Genomic DNA, 27,365 nt, shown 5'->3' on the forward strand with positions numbered 1-27,365 from the left:
TTTGGTCCCACAAGTTGCTCGGGAAAAAAAGGTCTACCACGCCAGAGCCCAGCATTACTGTGTAGGGCCCAGGTACCCCACAGGCTCCGTTAAAGGCCTAGCTCATTATTTCACCCCCCTGGCCATTCATCCCCTCGGCACGGGTCGCTTGACGCCTTGGGATTAGGGGTTAGGGACGATGGTCCCGTTGGTCGCACCCACTCACTCTAGCTGATGTCAAAAGGACAACAGTGCCCAGGCTGCACTACCAGCTAAGTAAACAACCCTTAGCTGGCGGTCAATTGTCATTGGAAGACCCGTGGAAACGTGAGATTGGAACTTGTGAGGACCAGAGCTGTGTAGGTCGCTCCTTCTCAGATGTCAACTCACCATTTCGCAGCCCAGTCTGTGTGTGTGTGTATGTGTGCACAAAAGGTAAGAAAAACATTAGACAACTTTTTATATAGTAATCATCAATTTTCTCGCAACAAGTTTCATTCGACAAAGGGCAAGTCCTAGTTGATCACTATTAATATTGGTAACGATCGACCGTTGCGTTTAGAAGCTATTAAGAAAATGGATCATCGAACTATATTAGCTCCATATAAGGTTGGTGTCTTGGCTAAATGTGAGAAAAGCACTATCACTACTCGGTGAATTAAGTTGAGTTTTTTATACAAATGTAGCGTTTTCTTCATACTTTTAAGAAAAAATACCGATAAAATTATTCGTCACCCTAGCAGCACACTTGTTGTTTTCTGGCGTTTCAAATGAATAGTGTAGGATACCTGATAAAGGGTGTGTGGTTGGGATGGCTCGACGGGCTCGATTCGTTCCTTGGTGCTTGCTATTCCTAGGGCCAGACACAGTGGGGTCGACTTGGCGGTTACATTTGCCGGTAATATTAGGGTTCACAGCACAACACAATTACTTCACATAAAGACTACTTTATTTATCGCGACATTACACAAACTACATTTATTTGCCTTAACAATTCACACTTATAGATTTCGCTGGTCACGCAGGACTGTTCCCGATCATGTCTTGGATATTACTACTCGTCTTATCTCTACCTACAACTATAAAATTATTCAAATCTCCAACCGAACGTTGGGTGGTGAATTTAAATCCACGAAACACTCTCTCGCTCAGCATCCATATGATCGCCGTTCTACCTTCGATCCATCCATCATCTGCATCAATGACGTCACTGAATCCTCATCGAAAGCAAAAGTGATTTGATGTAGCCGACCGTTGAGCTACTCGGAAAACAATGACAAGCAGACAGTCTCTGCTGCGGTGCGGTTGAACCAGAATAAGTTGGTTACAAACAATTAGATTTTTGTAAATCAAGGCAGAAGAAGGGACACGGCAGGTATTTTCGTCTGTTCGTCATAGTCTCGAAAACCAATAAAAGAGACGCTTTTTTGTAAAACTCATACGTACCAAATCTTAAGCTCAGGAGAAACGTTCTGCTATAGTGGAGTTTTAGCAAATGTACGTGGCTTTCGTTTGTTTTAGCCCCTACGACGATGGACGAAAATACCTGCCGTGTCCCTATATCTTATATTTAGATCAATTCTTTTTGGAAATTTGTACATTATAGTCGTTATTTACTATTAACAATTTGCCTGCAAAGATTTTTCCTGCTGATGCGTTTCGTACAACATTCAAATAAGCAAATTATTCAAAAATAACATGGCCAACTATAGTGGAATTTGTTAAAATAACATTTAAACTTTAAACTTTAGACTTCCGGTAATTTTTTTTTCAAATCCCTTACAGATTCGGTTGTCCGAAGTTTGAATGCGTCAGATATATCAAATTGCACGGTAATTAGTCCAAAGGCCCCTATCTTCTGATATACAATACATGAGATGGATTTTGCCAGCTCAAATTGAGCAACACAATCGTTTATATGAACAAATAACTTTTCTTCTCTAGTAAATTAATAGACCCTGATTAATGCCCATGTAAACACAACAAGCATTCGACAACATAACGTTCATCTAAATCCACTTGGTCGATTCCCTAAAGTCCACCCCGAGCCTTCAACGCAAACAAACGGAACAGGTTAGCGTGATAAATGGCAATTATCGAAATCAAACACGAAACTTTTCCTCGTTCTCAGCGCTATTATCCATGGCTCGTTGTCGTTTACAAGGAGCCATGAATTTTTATACGCGGTTACAAACGACCTCATCACGGTCCGCAGGTTTATTTTTTTTTCTCGGTTGGGGTGATTCCGATTAAGGAAAAGGACCCCAACCCCGAGTCATCACAGACGAAAAGGAACAAGAACCGAGTCTTCGAGTGCGCGTGGTGGTCGGTTGGCGCGCGGCATTTCGGTTGACAAATTTATGCCCCCTCACCACGCCATGTCAAGTGGTTAATTAAATAACGCGACCATGTTATAAGGTACTCGGATGATGTGTGGAGGGGGTACAGAGGAGGGTAAAAAACAACTCCCCGTGAGCAACGCACACGGCGAAGAAAGCCGAAAGGAATAAACCACCACCATCCAGCGGCGATTGTCGGAGGTTTATCGTTCTTGATTGTGCGGTACGCGACCTTGTTCAAATGCTCATATCGCAGTAGGTGGTGCGCGGCTCCTTCATGCAAACGCGTTACGTTTGAGTGTTGTTTGTTTTACGACTTCGATTTTATCAATTTTGGAATGTTTCTTTTTTGTGTGTAGTTCCGTGGACCTCCGTTAATGTGTTTTAATTAATATGAATGAAGTACCCTTTAAATTACCATGATCAATAATCATAATATGTAATTGGGCAGAGGTTCGTAAAATAAATCCGATCACCACCAGTGACAAAAAGGGATGTAATCAGTGAACAATACACACGCAAACTGGCAAGCTTTGTTTCGTTTTAACGGTTCAATTAGAAACACTTTGATTACGCCTCGCTCCCACGGGTGGAATCAAATCCAGATCACTGTTCCATAAGTAGACCGATGAAGTCACTGTAATTAAATGAAGAAACCGATTTGTTTGACATTTGTCAATACATCACCGAATTGTTTGACAAACAACCCATCAATTATTGCATGGCCTTCTTTGCCTCACCGTTATCAACACAAAAAGTCGATTGCCAATTTCGAATCTCGTGCCTTTGTCAGGCACCGATGGGCTGTAAGATCACTCCTTATGTGAATTTTGAATCTGATCCGTTCAAATAATTTCCACATTGAATGAATGTTTTGCCTTGTCTTCCTTCGAAATTACATTTTTGTCAATAATTATGTTCAAATGGAAAGGCACCATCACTGCTAGGAGGATTCATCCGAAATTCTTTCATTGATTCTGTTCAACGTACAGCCGTTAATCAATCTGCTTGCTGTTATTTATTTGCATATTTCGTTTCAAGACTTGTATAAACTGCTGCAAAGTGATGCGGGGTCATGCTTACACAAGTGAACTCATTAACGTTTCACAATCTTACGTTAGATTCGCTTAGGGGTTATCTACTATTCATGGGATTGCATGGCTCATAAGTTTGCTTGTTATATAAATTTATAGAAATTTTTCAATTTATTCGATACAAAGAAACATCTCACTACGGGTGAAGCAGAACCAAAATCCTCTCGTAATTTGTGTATGACCCCTCGGAAGTTTTATAAACAACAATGTCGTGATTGATGTTTGTTCCAATTAGGACAACATTCTGTGCAGGAAAAAGACTTCTTGAAAAATTTCAATTAATAAATCCAATTAAAAATTCCGATTACGCTTTGTGTCTCCGGTTGCGACAACTCTCAAAAATGCGCCGTGAAACGAAAGGCTTCACTCATTCTTCCTCCGAGTTTTGAGAGAGTGAGAAGCTCGTCGTGTGTCAACCCCTGCCTGGCTCACCACCGGCAGGGTTCGGTTGATTATAATGGGATATAATAGGAAAGCCTCTAAATTCAAATAAAGAAAATTTAATTCCAAGCGCAATTTGCTGTTGCGTTCTATCAAAAATTAAGAAGTTTCCAAGGGAAGGGGTTCAACACTCTTTTTGATTGGTCTGTGTGTATGTGCGAGCAGGAGCAGCTCGTTAATTTTAATTGCATCTCGCACGCACGTTCCTCTTCACCACATTCTCCTCACCAACGGGCGAAACAATAAAAGCGCGTGTTTATGCATCTATTTCATCTAGTCGTCCTCGACGGAATGAAAATTTAGAAGATAGGAAAAACGAAAAACTCACCGATTGCAGCTCACGTTCCGTTTTGATCCTGGCAATCACTGAAATAATGTGCACACACGACCTCCTACGAGTTTTGAGTTTTGACAGCTCGTGGCTCTCACATTGTTCTCGTCGTGGAGGAGGTTAGGATCTCCCGCATTCGTGTAAAAAACGCGTCCTACTTGGATGAAAAAATCTAATTTTCCTACATCCATCCCTCATCCTTTCTTTCGTCACGCGGGTTAATTGCATTTGAACCATTTGAACTTTGCGTGTGAGCTCAAAGGGAATTTTTCGTCGACGAACAATAATAGGGGATTCATTACCCTCCTTTTTTCCGTTTCCCGACGATTGATTGCCGGGAGAACGAATGCAATATGTAACGAGATTTGATTGGAACTAATTTGTGGCATTGTGAGGAAATTTAATTAGAAATTGCAAACTTTGCCTTGATTGTATACGACTGTTTGACACTGACAGATCCCATGACAGATAATCGCAGCCAAGAAACATACGCGGCCAATGTCGATTATTTCGGACAAAGAAAACACTGCATGGTGTTTCCTGGCACTCGAAATCCATTAAGTCATTCGGTCCAATCTGGACCAAGAATAGGAAAATGTTTACATTCAATTACGACCGACTAACCAAATTTAGACGATTCTCGAAATTATAGAACGGTAAACAACAATCCTGACACATATCGAAAAGCCACTCGCACCCCGATGTGGTCATATGACGGATCTGCTGTGTGTTAAATAAGCAGGGGACGAAAAACAACACTCATAAATCCTTTTAAAAGGATGGTAAATAAATTAGAAGCCCAATTGATGATTCCAATGGATTGCAACGGATGGTTTGTTTACTTTTCCCACTTATTTGTGTTCCGGTTCGCCTTTCGAATGGTTTCGAATCCTGAAAACGTCGTCAATGACTGGAAAATTGAAGCGTGAAAGAATAAATGGAGAAAGCACAAAATCCTCCGCTTGTCGTCGTTATCGAACCATCTATTTGGTGGCAAAACGTGTGTTGGTTTGAGGCTAATTATTACCGGGAATGTTGTCCGCCTCGAGCCAACAAAAGAACGAACGACCGACGACGACGACGGTCAAATGCGGACGCAAAAGTCGATTTGTCCGGATAATTTCCCACCTCATAATTTCCTACCCGGCCCAGATGGTTTGCCATCCGCCCCGAAGGAGATGAGTCAGAAATTACCATAATCTCTTTATAAATTACAACTCCCCTAGGTGGAAGATCCGTTCTATTTGTTTGGGTCCGCTTTTTTTTTTCTCCTGCTGATCTGCTTCTGCAGCATCGCACTACGGACGTGGCCGCGGCTTCGTCGACGTCGTCGTCGTCGCTCGTTGATCCGAGGCAAGACGAAGATTTTTCTCACACACATTAGGATTTTTTTTCTCTCGTTCCGAAGTCGCTGCAGTGACTAATGGTTTCTGGTCGGGGCCTACTTGGATTGGCTTGCTGGGGATGACGACGATTGCGGCTGTTGCTTTTCTCAATCGGCAGCTTGAGCAGGAAAAAAAGCCGGAAATTTGGGTAGCTAAGTATGCAGGACGAGTCCATTCGGCGATTTTTCTTCGTCTGCGGAGATGGGGTGGATCGGTTTCCGCAAGTCTTTTGTTCTTTTGGGTGGAAGATTAAGGAGTCAGATGGACGACGGCTGAGGCAGGGGAACCGGAGTGTATGATTTATTTGGTGGAAAATGAAGACGGTTTATGCGTTATTTACTGTTGAGCTCTTATCTTGCGGGAAGCCTCCCGATTAGGTTACCCATTGCGATGTACTCTGGAGAAAAATGTTTGGGTGTTCGATAGTTTAATTTTCATTTTATTACGACAATGTTTCGTTGAACATTGATATAGACAGACATCTTTGCTCGTAAAATTGGACCGAAGCCGTTGGTCGGTCCTTATGTCATAGAAAAATTCCTGATGTGTAATTGAAAGATCAATTCACGGTTGAATTCAAATCGATAGTCATAAAGCGAGCTAAAATTTGGCATACACACAATGGGCGATGTGTAAAACGCCAAACAAATAAATTTGAAATCACATCAGCATCATAGCAATCCGCTAAAAAGTAGACAAACGCTAATGGATTGCTTGGATGGTTCCGTCTGACGACACCGTGTGCTGGTAAAACATCGCAGATTCGAATGCACTTCGATTCAAATTTTATGGACAAGCCGCCTAATTGATTAGACAAATATCGAACAGATATTTACCAACGATTTGAAAAGTGGGTCGAGAAGTGAAACCATTTGTACGAACAGCAGACCAACGGAGTTTCTGTTCACGGTGAGCGAACTTGGGGTCAGCAGACGCCCTCATTGCGGAAGAAGTCCATTTTCCGACCACCATCTTGAGCGAAAATTTGAACTACAGACTACCGAGTGTTTGATAAATCATTGATAACTGTGATTCCTATGCGTGAAATGTTTACATCGCATCTCGTGACCCATCTGCTTTGGTAGCTTTATTGCGAATACGATTCTCTACAGCAACTGTAAATATTGCACTCACCGATAATGAATTAAATTCTAATCGGCTGAGTCGAAAAGCCAGGTTTCAAATGTTGTGTGTTGTTGCTTGCTTGATAGCGGGAAGCCCCACCACCATACCATGAGTAATGCACTTTCCGCGAGTTTGCTCTTGCAATACCGCACCATCATTCAATAATTTCTATCCCCCTTGCACTCGTGCGATAGTGGCGCGATCCGTTCATTTGATCGAGTCTCTTTATGGTAATTCCTGTAACGGCGGTAATTCATCCAGTAAGCTGTTTAACCCTTTTGTTACCGACAGGGTACCCGGGTACCCAAGGTGAATACAAACAGGTGTAGCAGTATGCCAATTGCATGATTCAGCCATCTTGGATTTATATATGGGGCAGCAACCGAGTTTGAATATGTTTTACACTGAAAATGTATTTTTCAGCCCCGCGCTAGTCTTCCTCATCTACTGTCGAAGTGAGTGAACCCTGATATAAGAACCCTGCGGGTACCTTTTTCGTTTTCAAGTAAATTTTTTTAGGGTTCTAAACATCGCAGGAAGTTGAAACTCCGTGACATCTTCAAACTCGGCAAAATTAAGGTTTGGGTGGTACGAAAATGAAAATCCAGTAAGGGAGAGCTTGGGGAGGGGCTTCTGAATATTTTTACCCCGTAACGTACCGACAGGGTACCCGGGTACCCACGTTTTGGTATGACCATAACTTCGTCAGTTTTCAACCGATTTGGACGATTCCGTTTGCTATGGATTAAGAAATTCATCCTCTATCCGATCCATGCCACATAGGACCGATCCGGATTACCTGGTTACCGGAGTTCCGGATTTGCTAGACCATGTCTCAAAAATGGAGAAGTTGATCTTATAGAATCCAAATGATGATTTCTTGTATCCTGAGTTACCAGTTTCGCAGAAAATTCGAGTATTATGATTCCCAACGTATTAGGACCACGTGATCATATGGACTCGGAACGGACATCCCGGAATAGGTTCCCGTGGGCCCTATAGTGGCCGAAAATTCATTCCTGGCAATATGGGTATCAAAATTCTTCAAATTGTTTCGGGAACATGCTATTCGTATAGTTGAAACCATAGGATGGATATGAACCGGAACGGTCATTCTGGAACTGGTTCCCGGAGGGCCCGTAGTGGCCAAAAAATCATTTAGAATAAACCCTAGCAATATGGCTATCAAAATTCTTGGAATTGTTCCGGAAACAAGTTTTCCATGTAGTTGAGACCATAGTATGGATATAAACCAGAACGGTAATCCTGGAATAGGTTCCCAGAGGGCCTGTAGAATAAACCCAACATGGGTATCAAAATTCTTGGAATTGTTCCGGAAACATGTTTTCCATGTAGTTGAGACCATAGGATGGATATCAACCAGAACAGTCATCCTAGAACAAGTTCCCGAAAGGCTTTTAGTGGCCACGAACTCATTTAGAAGACACCCTGGCATCAAAATTCTTGGAATATTTTCGGAAACATGTTTTTCCAAGAAGATGGGACTGATGTTGGGTCATCAGGCTGAATGGCTGTTAGGCCGAATGGTTATTGGGTCGAATGAGAAGTGAGGAGTGAATAGTGAGAAGTGAGCAGTGAGAATTGGAAAATAAAAAATGAAATGAGAGAAATGAGAAGAGAGAAGTGAAAAGTTACACAGTGTTGACCAGATTTTGTCACTCCCCGATTTTATCTACCTCCGACTTTATCACATTTTCGACCCGATTTCATCACGTCCCGCTTTTGTCACGTTTTTGACCCATTTTGTCACCACAAAAAAATTTGAAAATTTTAGTCGTTCTTTTTATTTTTGTAGATTATTCAGCAAACACCAATGATACTTACAGCGCCTGTGGTTCATTATAAATCATTTCTGGGTACCTGTCAAGAATTTTTAAGTCTTTTGACAAGAAATAACGGAAAAAGGAGATAGCAAGTGTTTCTTCTAAATGAGGGTCCCCTCGGAAACCTGTTTGAGAATGACCGGTCCATTGTCAAACCATCTTATGGCCTAATAACCCAAAAAATCATGCTTCCGAGACAATTTCATGAATGTTGATACCCGTCCATTGTCAAACCATCATATGGTCCAATCATGCTTCCGAAACAATTTCATGAATTTTGATACCCATATTGCCAGGGTTTCTTCAGAATAAGTTTGTGGCCACTTTAGGCCCCACGGGAACCTATTCCAGGATGACCGATCCGTTGTCAAACCATCCAATGGTCCAATTACTTATTAGATCATGCTTCCGAAACAATTTCATGAATTTTGATACTCATGCCAGGGTTTCTTTAAAATGAGTTTGTGGCCACTTTAGGCCCCACGGGAACCTGTTCCAGGATGGCCGGTCCGTTGTCAAACCATCCTATGGTCCAGTTACTTATCGGATCATGCTTCCGAAACAATTTCATGAACTTTGATACCCATATTGCCAGGGTTTCTCCAGAATAAGTTTGTAGCCACTTTAGGCCCGACGGAAACCTGTTTCCGGAATAACCGTTCCGGGATTAATTCATAAGATGGTCCTGTAACGTAGTTAAGTTATATTCTTAAAATTCCCAACGAAGTTTATTAGTCATGACGCAATAATTCTTCATTTGGTTGAATATATATCTTCAATTTGTACATACTTTGGGACATGGCCCAGTTAATCTGGAATTCCGGTTACCAGGTAATCCGAATCGGTTCTCTGTATCATGTATCGAATAGCGGGTAAGTTCCTGCATCCGTAGCAACCAAAATCGTCAAAATCGGTGAAAAACTGACAATGTTATGATCATTTTAAGTCCGTGGGTACCCGGGTACCCTGTCGGTAACGTAAGGGTGTTTTTTTTTTGTCGGTAATAAAAGGGTTAATTAAATGACCATGGACCGGATTTCTCATCTAAGTTGTGTTACGGCGACAGTCATTCATCTACGGTTGCGCCGAACAGTCTCCTTTTGCAAACAGGCGTTCAAGTGACAGATACAAAAAAGTAGCCTAAACGGTATTCTATATTTTTTCTCCTAATTTAACTTAATATCGTACATTTTTGCAGCACCAAATGGATCGATCTAGCGCAGAACAGCCGAAGAGTCCGCTGCCGATCATCGTCAATAGTACCAAGGATGCTGCCCATGCCGTTGTTGATGCGACAACCGATGTAGCACACGTGGGCACGAAAAATGTGGCGCACGGCATGGTCGATGCGACGTCGCATGTCGCCCACGGAACAACGGATATTGCGCGTGGCGCATTGAGCACTTCAATCGGCGTCGGTCAATCGCTCAACAATGGTGTACTGAATGTGGGGAAAGCATTTAGGAGAATTTTCTAACAACGGGATTGAGTTTTCGGTGGCTCGAGGAACCAGTGAAGCGATATGAAAAACTGAAAGTAAATGTTATTGAGTGAAAAAATTGAGCAAACTTATGATGGATACGAAACGATTATTTATCCGATAGTTAACCCGTATCGGCCTGAGTGAAAGATTAAAATACTGCGTGGCTTAATTATAGTCGGCTCTACACTATAAAATGTTCTAGACCAGAGTGTAAAATAATCGAAAATTTTTAGTGAAGTCTATTTTTCTTCATTTGTCAGTTCACTTCCGACACATTCATAGTCGGCTCTGGACAGTCAATATTCAGTTGAATATTAGTCATTGAATATTTATGAACATTTTACAAATTGATAAATTATCTGAAATCTGAACACGTTTCAAATGAGTAAAGTGATTTATCACACAGGACTGAATCCGATTTTCATCCGCGAGGCACTTTCAGCGGTAAAGATCAACATAAACAATGATAATTATGTTTTTTTCTGCACATAGTGAACACATTCAGTGATTGTCGAATGAATGAGTTCGTGGAGTAGTCGTCTGACTATGTCATTCTATGTTTTGAATATTTATTTATTTATTAGTACACCATCTTCGGCCATGTCGCACAGATTGCTTCCTTAAGGTCACTCCTGACGGAATCCAATTTTCAAAGTACTCGCGTTTTCAAGGGCACACCATTCGATACGGAAGCAACGCACAACTGTCATTTTTATTTTTTCACGCATGCTGCGACGCGACGCTATTAAGCTAAATTATTCTAGTTCTCTAATCCTAGCACTAAACACATTTTTGGACAGAATAAAATCGTACTTGTTACAAACATCGTTAACAGAACGCAAACACAAATCAAAACAATTATTGTAGCCAAAGTTTGTTCTGTAAAAAGGGATCACAAATAAAGGCGAGTTTCGCAATCTACGTGAGGGAACATTGCAACGTACGAGCTCTAATAGCTCGGGACAATCCAGATTCTCTGTCAGGAGGTCGAAGATATACAATCTCTGCATTTTTAGGTGCCTGGCGGAAAGCGTTTTCAAGTCGATCAGCTTGCAACGACTTGGATAGCTCGGGAGGTTAAATGGGTCGTTCCAAGGTAGCTGTCTCAAAGCAAATCTAATAAAAATTTTCTGAATTCTTTCGAATGCCAGCGTATGGACCAGGTAACATGAAGACCAAACTGATGAAGCGTATTCTGAAATGCTCCGGACCAATGAGCAGAACAGTGTTTTTATACAGTAAACATCGCTGAAGCTGGCAGCATGACGACGGATAAATCCCAGCACAGTGTATGCCTTAGATGTTATGATGCTGATGTGTTAAATCTCAACTTCGCATCGATGGTTACTCCTAGGTCACAAATAGAACTGGCGCGTTCCAAGTCGTCCGGTCCAATGGAATAATGTTGCAGGATAGCGTTGGCGGAACGTGTGAAAGTTATGATCTTGCATTTTTTACTTTTTACGCGCATGCACGAGATGCAATTACGCGGAAAAACTTCAGGTCGTCAGTATATGAAATTTTGCTTGATGAAATCACTAAACCGAGGTCGTTAACGTAGATGACAAATATTAGAGGACCTAGGACGCTGCCTTGAGGTATTCCAGATGTCTTTGAAAAGATATTGGAGCGCTTGCAGCTCACCGTCATAAAAGCCTTGCGATAAGAGGGTACCCATTCTGTGATCCACGCAGGGAATCCTCTCATGTGGTGCAGCTTATCGATAATAATATCATGGGGTACAGTATAGTAGGCTTTTTCAAAATAGACATATATGGAATCAACTTGTCGCTTGGCTTCAAGCTCTCGAGATATGGTTGACACGTAACACATCAAATTTGTTGTTGTTGAGCGGTTTTTCATAAATCCATGCTGGCAGCTCGGCAGGGACGGGAACGGTTGACATTTCTTTTTATCATTCATTCTGCCACGCAGTCAAAGAGAAACAAAACCACGGCAGCCGCAGCAGCAGCCACGACCAAGCAGACGACAGTCAGCACATGATTTTATTATTATCTCCCCCATAATTGATGTTTCTGTACGCTCATTTCACGACGTATGACTGTTTTAGGTGGTAAATGATTATTTCATTATTCCTTGGTCGTTTTAGAGACTAGAACTAATGAATTAAACGGCTAGCAACGGCTAGCATTCTTTCTAGGCTTTGCACCACAGGCAATTAAACTCGATTTTGTTCTGTTCGCGAAAAATCTCATGCAAATGCTGACCGCACCGACGGCTCGACTATCACGCAGCAGCAAAAAAACAGTTTGCCTCATCGACAAAAAAATGTCACAATGAGGCGTACATTTTTTTTGGAAAACCGTTTCGGTTTGTGCGGGGCGTGAAATTTGACCGGATAAAATGTAAACATTCGCATAATCACAGTGTTTTACTGTACATTTCCCAACACTGCTCGAGATAATCGGTGCAGCGGCTCTATACAATCCTGCGTGGATCAGCTTTGAAAAACCTTGCTTAAACAGCAGAGGATGGATATTCCCCGATAGTTGGTGACGCAATTTCGGCTTCCAGATTTATGGATCGGTATTATGGACGCAGTTTTCCAAGCATATGGAAACACTCTGTCTTGGAGCGAGCGGTTGAACACTGCAGCAATGGGGGTTGCTAACGTGGCGGCGCAATTCTTAAAAGATGCAGGAGGAAGATGGTCTGTTCCTGGACCTTTAGATGTGTGAAGATCATCCCGAGCTGTTCGAATCTCATCAGGAGAAAACTGAAAGCAAGGCAAGCTGATGTTGTAGGAAGGTATTTGACCAAAACAATTCTGGTGACGGACAGGGAATGCTCTACAGAAAACACTTTCGAAGTAGGCAGCAAAAAGGTTAGCTGCTTCATTGCTTGTTCCTGAAGTAGTTCCATTAAATTTCACCAAACTGGGGATACCGTTGTCATTCTTCCTCTTTTTGATGTAGTTCCAGAAACGGGAAGGATTCTCTTTCACAGAAGCTTGAACGTTGTGCACATAGTTTTCATGGGCAGCAGAAAGAATTGCTTTATATTCCAGCTCGAAATCACGAAGTCTGTCCCTGTCAGAAACGTTCTTTGTTACGAAGTATCGGCTACGCAGCTTGCGGAGATTATTGCGAAGGTTACGTAGCTCATGAGTCCATCAATGTTGATTAAAATCAGGCTTTGAGGCACGCTTCTTACGAGGAACGTGTGTGTTGATAACTTCAAAGAGAAGTTCGTAGAGGGTCGAAAGCATTCCGTCCACTGTATCAGACCGCAGAGATGATGTCCAATCGATGTCGTCAAAAGTAGAATTAATCAGATCGAAGTTGCATGCCGAGTAGTCATATATAAAACAGTCTACGTCAACAGGAAATGACATGACATTCTCGTCAAGAAATACGATGATTGGTTTATGGTGGATATCAATTATATCAACGATCTCAGGGAGAGTTGTGAATATCCGTTCGAGACGTCTTCCATTTATGTTTACCACATGGATAATTTGCCTCAAACCATTGGTAAACATTGCTTCCGTGAAGTTCAGCTCAGTGTCAGTGGTTGATATCAACATCGAAATTCCAGCGCAAAGATGGAAGGTTATAGTCACCAATAGATAGAACTATATCAGACTCAGAGGAAATGTCTGCTATGAAACGTACAGCATTCGCATAAGCAACGTATAACTGCATACTAGAGTTTGGCGGAAGATACACAGCAATAACGAAAAGCGAACGAGGCTTCGACTTAATGTGGACTGCGATTTGTTCCAGTTCAACCGAGTTGGCTAACGATACACATTCACTTTTCAGTGAATTTCTGACTGCGACTAAAACGCCACCACCTCGTGAATGATGACTAGTTAAATCGTTGCGATCACAACGGAAAAAATTGTAATCGGAAGAAATTTCGGTACTTTTGATATCTGATCGTAGCCACGTTTCCGTGAAAACGAGCACGTCATAGTCACAGCTGGATAACGCCAAACGAAGCTGACTGATTTTTGTGCGCAACCCTCTCACGTTCTGGTAGTAAACAGATATCATGTGGTTTGAGGAATGCCGAGCGCTGGTAGGTGTAACTGGCAGAGGCGGTGAATCGTGGTTTGGTGGCCTGCTGGCTGAGACGATATACGGAGCGGCCTGAAGTTCACCAATCACACTGCCGCTGGAATCACATGAGATGTCAGGCAGTGAGCCTATCCTACTAGGAGTGTACTTGCCTGAAGATGGTTGACGGAAGAACCCTCTCCTGATTCATACACAGGACCGGAACGCTTGATGAACTTAGGCTGGAATGGCTCGACTATGATGAGCGGATAAGGGTCTTCCTCACAACCAGCGGCAAATGTGCGTCCCAGTGTTCGATTACGGGCTCCAACGGCTTGAGACTCTCCATAATGGAACGTACACACGGTCAAGCAGTTTGACCAACATTGACTCCACCTCTCGTTTATTCAAACATCCATCAAGTTTCACCAACAGCGGCACGAACAATCAATTTATTCGACCAACAATATCACACACGAACGACCGAAGCACCAACTCGAGCACCAACCATCAAAAATATATGGGGTTTGTGCAACTTCACTACAAATGCTCATACATGTTCGGCGAACCTTGACTCCACCCCGACAACTCAAACCAAAATCAAACCGTTTTAATTTTTTTCCAACCGAGCCGCCAACTGTCAAATGGTTGTTCGAACAACTTCACACGTTCAAACAAAGCAGCAACCGAAGCGCAACTTCTTTCCGGCTCCACGGAATGCGCAGCCGGCAGGCTGTACCGTTGAACGCAAGAATGGTAGTATGAGGGACATTCTTTTCCGGTATATCCCCTGCAAACAGGACCGGATTTAGCCGGAAGGGGGCCCCGGGGCCGACGGTATGTGGGGGCCCAAAAATGTACAAAAAATGTTGGTTTTGGTACATAAGATTTGTGGGGGCCCGGGGCCACGGCCCCCCCGGCCCCCCCATAAATCCGGCCCTGCCTGCAAATAACTTTCTTTTCTTTTCCACATGATAAATTTGGTTGCATTTAATTGAATAGTTCTCGAGTTGCTCGCAACAAATTGCAATCGACGCGGATTGCAGTCTAGTTGTTTCCTATTGAAAATTGGCCCGATCAGTCATTGCGTTCCAAAGTTATTGAAAAAACATTATTTTTCTACCAAGGAAAAAAAAAACCCAAAAACGAAAAAAAAATTTTTTTTTGAACATTGCAGCAATGCATTCAAATGACCGCAAATGCATATGAATTAATGGAAAAAGAAAAATCTATCCCTCTAAAGTGCTATTTCGACCTCTCTCATGTGTTTTTCTTATTTTTTTTAATGCGCGAGAAAGGCACCACCAACGCTAGGTGGATTGATCTGGGTTTTTCGTGCACTTTTTTCTTTTGACAAGGTATGCCGCGACCGAACTTATTATTTCGGAACCACCTCAATGATCATAATGTGACTTGGCCAATAAATAAGAGATAATAAATGGCTACTGTTTCTGCCTCATACGCAGGAGGTCGTGATCAGGCTTGTAAAATGTCATCTGCATGTCATTTGACTAATTTGTTCATAACTTTCTTTAGAAGCCAAATTTATTCCATAATTTTAGATGTACTCATAACGCTTGAGTAGGGCTATATTTTTGTCCAAGGGTACATTGCTCTAAATATAACATCTGAGGCTGGAGAGTGAAAACTCTCCAAAATGTCACGTGTCATTTGACATAATGTCAGTTGAATGACATTTTGCCTCCCACGCCCCAGATTACATATTTACAGCAATGTCTTGTTAGACAAAGTTGTAGCCACATTTAAGCTCTATAAGTTCGCCATACATCATGGATTGATAGCTACCTTCGGGAAAAAGTTCTAGGAAAATTATACGAACGAATGCAAATGACATTTTACAACACTGGTCGTGAGTTTAATCCCAGGTCCGTTCCATTTTCCTACTTTGTATCTTTCTCTTTATTTCTCATGTTCTAGCAATCGCTAGAACTGGAAATGGACTTCCATACCGTTTCCATTACTATTCCTACACCTTCAAATTGAGTATTCTAACAGTAATCTGCTAGAATTGGAAATGAACTATAGAGGTCGTTTCCTACATCCAATTAGAAATTCCATCAGTTGCTTTCTCCTATCTATCACATTGGCAGCTCGTTAACCAAGACGGACCTCTGCCTCTCGAACCTAACCCAAAAGTTCCAACAAATTCCGCATGAACTCGTGGCAAGTGCAGAGGTATATTCGGCTTGCAGTGGGCTAGGGATTGCATCATCATTTCCTTCCCCCTTCCCTACATTGACTTGCATTCTGACGTGGCAGGCGCCAGTATGACCTAACAAATGAGATCACCAGTACTTGTACATTGAAGATGTGTGCTAGTCACAAGCAAACATCTGTTGGTTCCCTGGTCAAGAACAGCTGATCTAGTCATAATGGAGTAGCAACTACGAGCAGTCAATCAGGCTCAAGCTCAAGCTCTACAAAAATTCCTCTATTTCTGCTAAAGTTTTCGGAGAACACTCAGAAGCATGTAATAAAAGTTCTCCAGGATTCGCTATTTTTTTTTCCTCGCTACCTCTCCTGATAAAGGTAGCCTCACACCTCGGGAAAATTTTCCGCCGGATTTTGGGCCCCGTGCATTTTCAATTTTCAAGAATCTCCAGGAGGAATTGCTCAAGGTACTTCCGGGGGAATTTATATACGAAACTTGCGGAACAATTCCTGAAGGAAACTTCGAGTAAGTTCCTGTATTCCTGTATTCCCTGAAAGATTTTCTGAAGGAATTATATTGTAGGAATTTCCAAATTAATTCCAGGAGCAACTTCCAGAAAAAAAATCCTGGAACAGTCTTTAAAGATATTCCTAGACGAATTTCCAAAGGAATTCATCTCGAAAGGATCCCTTGGTAAAAATATGGAGGAATGCCTGAAAGATATCGCCAAAAAATCAAGAAATAATTACTGAAAGAATTTCTGAAGTAATTTCTGGCAGAATTCCCGAAGAAAATTCTGAAACGCACGAAAGAGTTTTTGGAAGAATTTCAAAAGAAATAATTTCTGAAGTAATTTCTGCATAATAAATAACTCTATTCGGTATTCCTCAAATATATTTTTCTGACAATTCTTAGCGGATTTTGTGAACGGGTTTCAAGGGGAATTCTCAAACTACATAATTCCATCCACCGACCTAATTTAGGACACAATCTGTGAGGAAAAAACCTGAATGAACTTATGAATACATAACTTCCCTGATAATTATTTTTAAAACTGAATCTAGACAACAGTACCGGATTAATTTCATTTAAAACTACAATAACAAATATAAAAAAAATCCCGGAAAAAAAGATTTTCAACGCGCATTTCATTTTAATAAACAGACAGTTTCGTTTCTCCCTTCTGCTTGTTTATTCCGCCCATTCCCACCCACTCACGTGGTTTTGACAGTTGAAGTACAGTTATATTGGTGAACCCGGTGCGAAACCGTGAAACAACACAGTGCGAACCCGACAGCTTTGGGGTTGGAACTAGTGCGAACCTAGTTCCAACCTGAGCGAATAAAAAAACACACGAATTCGATATTAGTAGATCGCAGCACAATCTTCTCCTGCAAAATACTTCACAAACTCAAATTTCGGTACTGACTCGGTTCAATTGTCATTGTCATTGTCACTTGCCTCACGTCGATGGCCATCGAACAAGCTCAATATTATCCCCGTCTTGTTTCCTACAAGGAGTAATCATTAGCCCTACATTTATTTAAACGATCCTCACAACAACTTTATCCAGTATTTTTTTTTAGAAATTTGTGTCAGTATTCTGTTAAAAAGGCTTAGGGTTTTTTCACACATCACGTGAACGCTGAATTTGATGATTTTGGACCAACACCCTCTTCCCCTCGTAACACTTTTAGTACGGAAGGTTTTTTTTTCTGTATGAATAGTAATGCTCGGCCTGACCCCCTCCCTCTCCCTACAACAGTACGTAAGATGTGAAAGTCCCGACAAATTTCTAGTCGCAAATATTATAGCACACACAACCTCTACTTGATCTACGCTTACCCTCATTCAGCAGCCGCTAAATTGCGAATGCCGACGGAGGTCCTTCGTAGCTTAGTTTGTTAAAAGCACCAGTCTAGCGTACTGAGGGTCGAGGGTTCAAGTCCATTCGAAGGAAAGTGGTTCTCCAATACATTTTTCAAATCAAAATATTCCCCATAATGTACAAATTCACTTCTGCGTTTACAGAACATTGTAAATTAACGTCCATGCCGTGTGGCTCAATACCCCCAAAAGTTATCAAGAAGATTAAACTGAATTTCTCGATTTGAAAAAATATCTCAGCACATTCTTCTAGAGTATGTACTCCCAGAACTTTCCTCCAGGCTGCCAAAAAATCAAGCATTTCCTTCCGGACACTGAAAAGGGGAAAGCGGGTTAAATCAAGTGTGTCGGTCGGTATACAAATAAAAAAATGATATTGAGTAAATTTCACCATGTTAGACTCCTGAGCGAAAGTTATTCGCTCAGTTACGAACCCTCATCATACAAAAAAAAATCCGCAGTCTTCGATATTTTATAATAATTGTTTTGTAAATGTTTTGATCATTTCATAAATATTTGCTTGTCATATAACGTCGACTTGCGTTACTACGAACAATTCGGTATCGGTTATTGATTTGGATAAGCAAGTTCCAAAGGGGATAATAGCCTTATACACCGCGTTCAAAAACAGCTATGCTTCTAGTTCCTAACTTCTTCTATTTATTAACACATGCACACTGAGAAGAAACGGAAATTGAGATGGAGATGAAACGGAAGCGACATCAATTGCATGGCTCTGTGGATCAGGAAACGGACAAAATTCTCCGGTTCGCTGATTCCAACGAATACGGTAATGTAGATGCTGTCGAGGACTGGAACGCAGAAGAAATAAATTCAATCTCTGACTGTGATGACGCTGAATCGATTGAGAATAACTTAGAAAATTGCGGCTATGCCCAATCAAAACTTCTTGATGGTTTGTACGGTTATTGGCTCCTCGTTGCGGTCCAAGAGTTCAAGGGTCAAAGCTCAGGAAAAGATGCAGGTAAATGGGGAGTTTCTAGAAATACTCCAAAGGAGTTTGTGTCCCAACAGTTTCTCAAACGTGAAATTGTTTTTAATTGCGATGTGGAGTTGCCCAGCCATCGTGGGGTGCCAAATTGCAACCGGATGAAGGAGATTTCAATCACTTCGCATTATTCAACGATAAATCATAGGACGTACACTCTGGATAAAGTTACGACGAAAATATATAAAACTGGACAAGGACAGTAAAGGACACTCGTTTGGAACCCGAGGAACGGGACAGAGCTGGTGCTGCTTTTAACAGAATGGTTGGTCTGTTAGCTGAAAAGCTTCGGGAAAGGCATTCATTTGCATGCGGTAGATATTGCTTGGATGATGTGGGCTAACTCAATGTCTTCTTCGGATCCGTGTCGACATGGAAGCTTAGTAAATAAAGGTGCATCGTGTTCGTAAGAGACACATTCAACAGTCTTGAAAAGACGGTTGAAAGTTTGAATTCCCAAGTGAAGCTTTTGAAGAGAAACATAGAAGCATGGGAACCACGAGATCGTCTCGGTGAATCTTTCAGCAGCGGAACAAGCAGTTACATTCAGCGAGTCAGATTTTAGTGTTTCTTTGATTGAAAATATTAGTAATATTGAAGATGTGGATCATAGAGAATGATGTTATTATACACACTTAAAAATTTCCACCGATCTCGGCTGTGCAAATCTCGGTTAAAGTTCGTTAACTGAAATATCGGCTGAATGGACGTATGATTACGGCGGCTCCTTTGAGTGCCGCAGTAAACAAATTGCTTTTTCAGCTGAGATATCAGCAAAAAGTCACGAACCGAGCGCTCGGCTGTGCGGATCTCGGCAAAAGAATAAAAAAATGCCGAGCTGAACTAAGTGTGTACTTGTTTCTTTACATGAATTAATTACACAAATAATAATAATATTGAACTTCATTAAGTGTTTTATTTATTCTAGTTAGAAAATAACTCCATTATTGTTCAAAACCAAATTATGATTATGTCACACTCCAATCCAATAGTAAGATCAAACCTCCAATACTAAGATCTAATATAGCCACATTTTTTGAATAAATTATTCATGGAATAATTTGCAAATTCTGTCAATACTTCCGCGACAGCTAGATCGATGCATGTTTTCTGGTTCTCTTGATAGGAACTCTTGAATCTCCTTTTGATTGATCCAAATACGTACTCAATAGGGTTGAAAAAAGGGCAGTAGTGTGGAAGAAATAAAGTGTATATTCCTAATGATTGTAAATTGCAAACTATCGCCGCATCACAATGGATCTTTGCGCCGTCAAGAATCCATACGGAATGAAATCCTGGATAACACTGCACCGTTTCAGATTTCAAAGCAAACCTTCTACAACATTTGAAGAATTTTACTCTATTAAAAGTTCCTTCTGTAGAAAATGCCTCTAGTAATCATTCTTGTCCGATAAAGCACCGCAACGACACTCTAAGTTTTCGAACAAACTCCCCTCTGCATATTAATCGCTTACCCTTTACTCCATAGCCTCTGGATCTTAGCATAGATTTGTTATCGAAGCTCACTTCGTTTAAGAAGATCAAGTTTTGGTAATCCCATTTCAGTTTGCTCATTTCATTCACAAATCGTATAATTTCTTCGCTTCGTATTGAAGAATTCGACAAATTGAGAATGCAGAGATGGGAATTCGAAACGTCTCCTCGAAGAAACTTTTGGCTTCTTTTTCACAAACTTTTTCACATCTCGTTCATATTCTTTCCGAGAGAAAAATCCATTTCGTTCATAAATTGTAATCCAGTTTGAAATAGTTGACTTATGCTTTCTACAAATGATTGAAAGCTAAGCTTTAGACAATCCAAGGAAATAGTACCGTGCAGCACATTGTAAGCTGTATTAACAGATGCTTTTTTCTGAGAGACTTGAACCAAGATATTAGCCATAGTTTGAAATCCAACCTGTCGCCGAACACCATTGATTTAATAAATTAATTTAAAATGTTTTGAGTACGAAGTTTGTTACCTGTAAGAGAACAAGATGTTTCGAGATATTTCGTATGTAAATTATATGATTAAAAATCAGATCATCCATGGCTAGGATAGGATGCGTCAAGTAGTCATTAAAAATCGTACCGATTTTCTGTCACAATCGTACCGGTTGCTGATTGATTGGAAATGACAATCGATTACTTCGATTAGCGGTGACGTGTTTTTCGTAGGGTAGCATGTTGTTAGTTTGGTTTGTTACTGGTTTGTAAAGTTGATATTAAGCAATATACGTGAATGTTTGAGTTCGAGTTATTTTGCACAAAATTAATTTATATTGAAAAAAAAACGTTGGGTTGCAAACAAGGGTTGTATAGATTTAAAACTGTTGATTTTAGGCATTATCATTCACTTTTCTGTCATTTTAGTCACTGTCACTCTTTATTAATTAGCGAAAAACTACTCTATGTTAGTTTTCACTTCTCTTACATAAATAATGGATGGAACGGAAAGAAAAACATCAATTTTTGATACATGATATTTGGAAGATTTTGTACCAAATTCATTTGGCTGCACTGGCGACCACCTCGTCAGAGCAACCGACTAAAAAACAACAAGGCAGTCTCAATTGAATTGTCACATCCTATCCTACACGGAAGAAATAAACTACCCAATAGTGAGTTTAATTCACCCAATCTCGAACATCCGTACGGGAAGCCAAAATTGAGTAAGTAGGGTCGAAGTAGTTTGCCTTTACTCCCATGTTAAAAAAGTACCCAACGGAAAATTTATTTACCCAAATGTAAGTTTAATTCACTCAATTTCGACCTCAGGTAATAAAACTCAAAATTGGCTTCCCGTATTGAACTAGCGGCGTTGGATTGTTTGGCTCTTTTGTTTTTGACAACAGAAGAAAGAGAAGAGAAAAAATAACTCAAAAATAAGTTTAAAAAAACTCAATTTTGGGTACTTTTTTTCTTCCGTGTAGATCCATGGATAATGTGATTGAGGAAAAGTGATCTGTCAGAAATGATTTTCGCAGTAGTCTAAGGCTGTGAACCATTCCACCGATTCGTTTAACTTTTAGTTAAAATTTGACACTTCGATGGTTATTTTCCCAACGTGGTTAAAATTTTACTCCGAAGCCGACCCATTTGAGTTTTGACAGATTGATAGTTATTCGGAACGAAATGGATTTGGCGCCAATTTTCTCGCGAACAAAGTTTAACTATTGAACTGTCAAATCTAACCATGCTCCGGAGCAGGGTTATTTTTAACCACGGCGAAATAACCATCGAACTGTCAAATTTTAACTAAAAGTTAAACGAATCGGTGGAATGGTTCACAGCCTAAAAATTCATACAGTCAAACCTCCATGAGTCGATATTGAAGGGACCATCGACTCATGGAAATATCGAGATGTGGAATTGAAAATCCTCGGGAAGCTGTTTGAAGGAACCATCACAGTAGCCCAGAAAATATTTTTTAATATGGCATAATTTGCTTCCATGAGTCGATATCGAGTCATAGAACATCGACTCATGGAGGTTTAACTGTAGCACAAGCAATACTAGCGAAAAGAAAATAGCCAATGCTTAAAAATTCTGCCAAAAAAACAATTCGGTATAATGTCTGTAATCTGTATAAAGTCTGTATGCAAGATCAAATATAAATTTTGGTCCGCTTTTTGAAATTTAAAAGTAGAGAAGTTAAGAAAATTTCTGTCAAAAACATTTCGTTTTAAATCATTTTTTAAAGCTCATTTAACAAATCTGGCTAGATTTATTTTTTCCCTTATGTTTTTATCATATCAAGAATCGACCTCGCCGTCAACGGATCGGCAAGGCTAATTGAATATCATTATTAATTAGTCATAAGGAGATATCTAACGTCTTAAGCATTCAATCTACCCTATCATTTGCACCAGGTGCACCAAAATTTATGGAATTTTGGATTTAGGCCCCTGAAAACCCAATTGAAAGAATATCAGAAATGATACATCAAAATTGTTACTCTCAAATAAATTCACAATTAATTCGCTAAACAGAACTCGGATCCATTACGGGCGAAATTCCTCCGGATCAGACATTCCCACGATAAAACCCAATCAAAGAGAACGCGAAATATCACTCACAGATAACTGGCTGTTGGCAACTATCTTGGCCGAAGGGTTCGAACCGGCCGGGAACAGTTGCCGGGTTGCGAAATTCCTTCTCCCTGCCGGTTTCCTCGTATCTGCTGCTTCCTCGTCAATCGATTGGAATCCGCTCACCGTTGGGCGGCTACTTCGGCAGCTACTAATGATCGAATTACAACACTCTTCCTCCACCTAACCGCGCTGCACCTTCGCACCTTCTTTCGTTTCCCCACGAACTTTCGCACTCACTAACCGAACTAAACGTGTTTAGCACTCACAGTTGTTGGTCTGCTGGGATTCGACTTCAAACTTCTCAAATTTCACACTCCTGCGTTTCGTGCCGCGGCCCGTTGTCTTACCGCAGTTGGCAAATTGCAATGCACTTTACTTTTTTTTTGCGTCGACCGCAGCCTATGCTACTGCAATTCAAATGCCACCGAGCAATGCACCACCGAACGTCTGTTGTTTGCTGCTAGTTGCGTTTTCTAATTAAAATAACTCGCGGAAAGTGATATCTTCTTTTCGAGAAATTCTTCCGTTTCTGCTACTTTTTTGCGGCTTCGCTCTTCTTCGGGCCTGCTAACCACTAATAAATTTCAGCACTTGTTTGGTCGCCTACTGCCTGACACTTGCGGTTGAACATTCCGGCCGCTCCAGTGCGTCATTTATCTCTCTTTGAAAAGTTAAATATTTGAATAATTATAAGCTTTTTGCCAAGTCGTTTTGCTCTGCTCGTCTTGTCACTGTGACATGCACTTACTCGAGCAGCACACCGAATATGATGATCTCTCCGGCTTCGAAGTTTCATTCATGGAAACAACATTCACATGCACCGCGCGCTGCGATCCCACAGAACTCAACCATGTGGTTATCGCTCTGCCAAGCGCTTAATTAAAAATAAGACAACAAATCACTCCCTGCTTCGTTTGTGCGCTTCTATCCCTTCTCCTCGGCCGATTGCGACATGGAATAACAATTTTTATTTAATTTTAATTGTACCCACTTGATAGTGATGCGGTAATTAATTAGACAGATTTGTGCGGGTTGGTTGTTTACTTTGTGCGCGGTATCTGGCCTTCTCGTTCTATTGTTTACACTCAGAATCACTACCGTTCGTTTGACAACAAATTTTCCAGAGGGACAAACTTCTTACTTTGTTCGATGCAAGCTTGATGCTGCCACCTGTTCCAACTACTGATTAATCGAATCGATTTTATTCCAAGCAACCCGGCTTCCGCTAGACGCGACGTTCAAACGCCAACTGACAGCAGCGTTGTTATCGCCGCCTGTTGTGACCGCCGCAAGCGCCAAGCACAACGTTCTCTCCCAACCCATTCGCTATTTACTTCGCTCGCATGATTCCTCTGCTCTCATGCTCGACGTGCGCCGGAAAATTCTCTCGCCGCTTTATTTACCAACCCCATTCATTGCTGGCCCACCAGTGGAAATTCTGCCTTTTGACACTTCGCACCTTGACTCGCCCCCTACTTTCCTCTTGATTTCTTTTCTCTCTTGCCTCGCCCTCTCCTTCCGTGGGGGGTGTACGTACGGTGGAGATGCAACTGCGTTGTGAGAAAAGGACCAACGGCACGCGGAAAAATCTTTACATAATGTAGCAGATGCGCTCTCTTCATCACCCCCCATCAAGTGTACATACGCGCGAGAAATTCCTGGAGGTGGGACATCGTCGCCAAGCGCTCTGAGCGAGCCTGGCTAGCAATGATGACACGTGACTTGGTCGTTGAGCGAACGCGCGAGAAGCGGTGACCGTTGTCGGAGCCATTTATGCTTCGAGATTTTTGGTTCGAAATGCGAAAGAGTGATGATGAAAAGAAAACGCCGTGAAGGATCAGCTGATGATGGTTCTGATGACTCGACACGGGTAACGGGGAGAAGCGTGGGAAAGTGTAGAACTAATGAGATGATTGCGCCGTTCTTTTGGAATATTGTCCATATTGTAGATAATTAACTGCGGGCAAAAATTTAATTTATATTCAACCAGAAGGCAATGTAATGTTGTAACATGGAATTCCATAAAATCCAGCATTTCGATAGAATCATTTATGGGATTCAATAGAATCTTATCAATAATTCAAAAGCATTCAGAATACTGTTGAACAGAACTCTGGCATCAGAATCTCTCCTACGAAGTTTTCTTTGCTCTCTGTTGTCAACCTTCTACTCCACCACTTCACAATCCTTCATGAAATCTCTGCGCCGTTCTAATTATATTTCCATTGTGACGGCATACCCCTTTCCGGATCGATCCTATTTCCAATAGCCCCTATTCAGTTGAACTACTGCCAATGATTTTTCACACGGCTGAATGACTCCGGCTCGCTCTCCCGCTTCATAACGATATTAACTAACTTTTGAGCTGCGACGACACAACGACACGTGTCTCTCGTTCCTGGCTGCGGCTTCCCCGCCGAATCTTGATAGTGCGCGCGGATTGGAAATTTTTGCTGACAAAATTTTCAATTCATATGACTTTCGGGACGAACTCACTTCATTGCCGAATTCATTGCCGTTCTTGTCCACAAGCACACGTGTGACAGCGTTTGACGTGATGCTGAGGCCAACCAAAATAATGGCGCACCACATGCTTCGTCAAGCGAGATTGTTATCTTTATTATTTTCGACGGCGACGGCGGCGGACGGACGGATCGGATGTTCGGAACTTCAACCAGCAGCACCATACCGTAATATGGGATAAGACACAGACGCGAATAGAGGGTGCAGCGACAAGAACGAGAAGGCAACCAAGTAGGCTGCGAGCGTGCCATTAGAACCAGATTATCCTGGAAATTAACTTGATGTGGTCGAGTGATAGTCAATGGGAATGGGATTTTTGGCAAACGGTCGGCAGTCGCTGGCTTCCTAAAACGAGGCCTTAGTTCTGCTTTTTACACATGATTTAAACGACGAGACAATGAATTGAAAATCTGGTTATGGGGTCGATAATCACGTTTGTAGTTTTCCTTTTAATTCACATTTGCCAATTGAATTTTATAATTTCTGATGTCATAAGAATAATCACTACATTAGATCTGATACGTTAGATTTTTAGGCAGAATTCTGTATGTTCCTAAACGGCTTCTTGCACGAGAAATTCTTGTGAATTCCTATGGCAAATACTTTTAATTACAACGGGAACTGCTTTTGAATTACAGTCGCCTCTCCACATCTCGATATTGAAGGGACCATCGAGATAGGAAGAGATCGAAAATTTTAATGGGTACTAGATTCAAAAAAGCTCGTTGCTATGAAAAACGACAACAAAACAAATGTCGTTTCCTGTTGTTGATGTGTTTGTTGTTGTCCAAAGATGGTCTAGTAGCCTAAAAATTTGAATAGGGTAGAATACGGCATTGGCAGGGTGCGACAATTGTTGGCACCCTCAACAATATTTACGTTTTCCAGCAAACATACACTATTTATGAACATAATTTTGTTTGTGTAAAAGTAGCAAGATTTGATGTGGTAATCACCGAAACAAATTTGCACCTACGAAATCCTTGCCATTATTGCATCGCCAAAGAAAGCAGCGCACGAAAAGCAAACTGTTACTTACTTTTTTGGATCGCCTGTTTCTCTTCTTTATTGCGTATGACACGACAAATTAAGTACGTAAACTACTTTTTACACTTGATTATCACCACAAAGAGCAAATTTATGCAATATTTGCTCTATATTTCACTAAATAAAATCGGGACTGTTCGTTTTCTTTGACAGCAGCACACTTCGGAATAGACGAATCCAAGTAAAAATAAGAAGAAGACACCCGACGGTGTTAACTTTGACAGATCTCACAGCACAGCATAGGAAGATAATTTTAAAATGCTTATAATAAATTCAAGACAAATTGTAACTAAAATCTGATTGATGTACGATACGGAAAAAGTTCTGAATTACATATTCGGAAGCTTATCCCAATTTTTCTAATATTTTCCAAAAATGTACCTATCATACAGTTCGGAACTTTTTCCGTATCATATTTCAATCAGATTTTAATTACATTTTGTCTAGAATTTATGATAAGCATTTTAAAATGATCTTCCTATACTGTGCTGTAGGATCTGTCAAAGTTAACACCGTCGTATGTCTTCTTCTTATTTTTACTTGGATTCGTCTATAGAGCGAGAGAATGTGTTTGTGATCATATCAAACAC

At 41.1% G+C, this 27,365-nt stretch overlaps 1 protein-coding gene across 3 annotated transcripts in view; it reads right to left on the bottom strand.

Annotated features, from left to right (window-relative positions):
- The window catches only part of LOC134206978 (LIM/homeobox protein Lhx2), an 80,527-nt gene extending 56,113 nt beyond the window's left edge, over positions 1 to 24,414 (bottom strand). For all 3 annotated transcript variants that reach the window (XM_062682720.1, XM_062682721.1, XM_062682719.1), the window contains exon 1: positions 23,191 to 24,414. The gene's annotated coding sequence lies outside the window, so the exon portion shown is untranslated. The remainder of the gene's footprint in view (positions 1 to 23,190) is intronic.
- Positions 24,415 to 27,365: the final 2,951 nt, after the last annotated feature.

This window comes from Armigeres subalbatus, chromosome 1 (genome assembly GCF_024139115.2).
Source record: "Armigeres subalbatus isolate Guangzhou_Male chromosome 1, GZ_Asu_2, whole genome shotgun sequence".
Taxonomy (NCBI): domain Eukaryota; kingdom Metazoa; phylum Arthropoda; class Insecta; order Diptera; family Culicidae; genus Armigeres; species Armigeres subalbatus.